We start from the raw sequence: 3,741 nt of genomic DNA on the forward strand, positions 1-3,741 counted from the left end.
GTAGTGGGCATAGGTGTCAATTTTGGGGAAGACTTATCCAGAGCGAACCATGTCACAAAGTATCGAGCATACTTCTCTTGAGATAAGTAAATGCCATCCTTATGTTGTTGAATTTGTAATCCTAAGAAGAATTTTAATTCACCAACATTGTTCATTTCAAATTCCTTACCAAGAGAGACTTGGAAGTCCTTCGCAAATTTTTCAGAAGTTGATCCATAGATGATATCATTTACATATATTTGAGAAATAACCACATCTTTCCCACTCCATGTGGTAAACATGGCCTTATCAGCTCCGCCTTTTGAAAATCCTTTTCTAATGAGAGAAGTGGTAAGTTTTTCAAACCAGGATCTAGGTGCTTGTTTCAACCCATACAATGCCTTTTTGGGTTTTAGCACATGATCGGGGAAATCAGGGTTTTCGAACCCCTTAGGTTGAGCGACCTAGACTTCCTCCTTTAAAATTCCGTTTAGGAACGCGGATTTTATATCCATTTGAAACAGCTTAACCTTAAGAAAACAAGCATGAGCTAAAAAAAGACGAATGGACTCAAGGCGTGCCATAGGAGAAAAGGTCTCTTCAAAGTCAATCCCTTTAATCTTTGAATATCCTTGAGCGAAAAGTCTAGCTTTGTTTCTGACAATCGTGCCAAATTCATCAGACTTATTCTTGATATCCATTTGGTACCAACAATATTGATATTGGAGGGACAAGGTACAAGTTCCCACACATCTTGTCTTTGAAATTGATTTAACTCTTCATGCATTGCATTCATCAAAAAGGGATCGTTCAGAGCTTCATCAATATTCCTTGGTTCTACTTGCGAAAGATAACAACCAAAATTGTACATATTTTGAAGTTGTCCTCTTGTTTTGGCTGTAAAATCTCTTCCTCCAATAATATTGTTGGGATCATGATTCCTTTGAACCCAGAGATGTCATGGAGGGACACGTTCTTGTTCGTCAGGAATAGATTGATTAGTGCTCTTATCCTCGTCACTAGAAATGTCAGGATCAGTAACCGTTTGGATAACTTCAACTGATTCTGGAATATCTTTGACTTTCTCAATTGTCTCGATTGGAGGCAATTCAGCAGAAGGATTATCATGAGGAAAGTTACTAATGTCGTCGATGATAACATTAGCAGATTCCATCATGACTTGTGTTCTGAAATTAAACACTCGAAAAAAACGACTATCAGAAGCATACCCAAGAAAGATACCTTCATCACTTTTGGTGTCGAATTTCCCTTTCTGTTCTTGATCTTTCAGAATATAGCACTTACTCCCAAACACCCTGAGATAGTGTAGGTTGGGTTTCCTTCCGTACCACAAATCATAAGGAGTGTTAAGGGTTTTAGACCGTAAATACACACGGTTGATCAAGTAACATGCTGTAAAAACAGATTCTCCCCAAAATCTTAATGGTAAGTTTTTTTTATGGAGCATTACCCTGGCCATTTCCTGAATATTCCTATTCTTTCTTTCAGCAACTCTATTAGCTTAAGGAGTGATAGGTGGTGAGTATTGTTGAATGATCCCCAGTTCGTCACAGAATTCAAATACCTTGGTGTCTTTGAATTCAGTTCCCCAATCGCTTCTAATTTTGTTTAGTTTGCGACCTTGTTCATTTTGGATCCTTTTAACAATAATCTTGAATTCACCAAGAGTTTCATTCTTATGAGATAAAAATGCAACCCAAGTGAATCTGGTGTAATCATCTACATAACTAAAGCATACTTCTTACCAGCAACAGTGGGTTGTTAAATTGGTCCGAAGAGATCCGTATGAATTAAATCAAGTGGAGCTTTAGTGAGAATATCTTGTGATAATTTGTGGTAAACTTTCGTTTCCTTACCCTTTTGACAGGCACCATATACACCTTCAATCTTTGCAATTATTTTGGGAATGCCTCTAACAAGTTCTTTGTTAATGATCTTAGTTAGAAGACGATAATTGATGTGACCAAAACACTCATGCCAAAGATGTGTAGATTCCACCTTAGTCAAATTGCAACGGTTGCTAAACTGAGTATCAAGTAGATAACAATTGTTTTTAGCACGAGTTCCTAGAAAAATTCCTTTCCCAGTTTTTTCTACAATGTCACATCCATTTTCATTGAAGACAACTCGATGGGCATTGTCACAAATTTGACTAATAGAAAGAAGATTAACAGTCATAACTTTTGCGTATACTACATCATAGATTTTTGGAATACCGGGAAGTTTGATCGTTCCCTTCTTGCTGATGTAGCAACAACTCCCATCTCCAAACGTTACAGGACTTCCTTCATAGTCAATAGACGTAACAAACCATGTGAGATCACCTGTCATATGTCTACTACATCCATTATCAAGAAACCAGTGAAAAGGAGACGTAGATCTTAAAGCAAAGGCACCCATACTATTTGTACTTCTCTGTTTAGAGTTTTCTGATAGTTTTGTATGTCCTTTCAGAGTATCAAAAAGTTGTTTAGTTTTCTTACAAAGATTACTTGCAACATTCAGACTCTTTTGAAACGACATACAAACTTGTTGAAGGTGATTGGAAGAATCACAACAACAATACGGGTCAAAACCTTGAAGTTTGTCTGAGTGGTTCCAAGTCATATCAGTTTTCGCAACAACCGGTCGTTGACTACTATCTGATTTACGACTATTATTTAAAGAGGAACAACTGGAGTTTCTCAAATCCTTAGGAATTGCAATTTCTGCAATAAGACCAGAGTTGATCCGGATTTGTTCATCCAACCCCTTTTGAAGAGTAACCAATTTATCATAATTTTTTTCTCGGTTGGTTTTTAAACCTGGTGAAGCGTCAATTGAGACTTTATGGTCCATATAGTCAGATCGCTACAAACACAAACTTTTGAGGTCTTGAAGGTGTATGTCTGCTCTGATACTAATTGAAAATGCGGGGATCTAACAACACCACCCAATATTTCGCTTAGCAATATATATAGACAAACTCGAATATATACTTTTAAGAGAATCAATAAGACTCAATTAATTAAAGTATATCAACGAGTTTATATCTCTCTCTTGATTTGATTTACTCAAGCAGGAACTTCGAGTTCTAATCAAATACAAGGAGTAACTTGGATGGTACCAAAGACCAATATCCAAGGATCAATCAATGACAATCAACAACCAAAGGCTAGATTCTCTAATTGATGATCTAACGCACGACCTGTATTATTTCAATTATAAATATAAAACAATATAATGCGGCAATTGAAATAACACAGACACCATAACTTTTGTTAACGAGGAAACCGCAAATGCAGAAAAATTTCGGGACCTAGTCCAGATTGATCACACACTGTATTAAGCCGCTAACGACACTAGCCTACTCCAAGCTAACTTCAGATTGGACTGTAGTCGAACCCCAATCAGTCTCCCACTGATCCAAGGTACAGTTGTACTCCCTACGCTATGATCCTAACAGGATATTGCGCACTTGATTCCCTTAGCTGATCTCACCCACATGCAAGAGTTGCTACAACCCAAAGTCAAAGACTTGACAACAAACAAATCTCTCTCACATAGACAAGTCTATCAAAGGATCAATTTGTCTCCCACAGATAAACCCTAAAAGGTTTTGTTCCGTCTTTTGATAATAATCAAGGTGAACAGGAACCAATTGATACTAATTTGCATACTAGAGTCCGTTCTCACGTGTGATACTAGTTTGCGTACTAGACTCGGTTCTCCTTTAACCTTTGGTTTTTATTCTTCTAAAAC

The sequence above is a fragment of the Papaver somniferum genome, unplaced genomic scaffold (genome assembly GCF_003573695.1).
Source record: "Papaver somniferum cultivar HN1 unplaced genomic scaffold, ASM357369v1 unplaced-scaffold_117, whole genome shotgun sequence".
Taxonomy (NCBI): domain Eukaryota; kingdom Viridiplantae; phylum Streptophyta; class Magnoliopsida; order Ranunculales; family Papaveraceae; genus Papaver; species Papaver somniferum.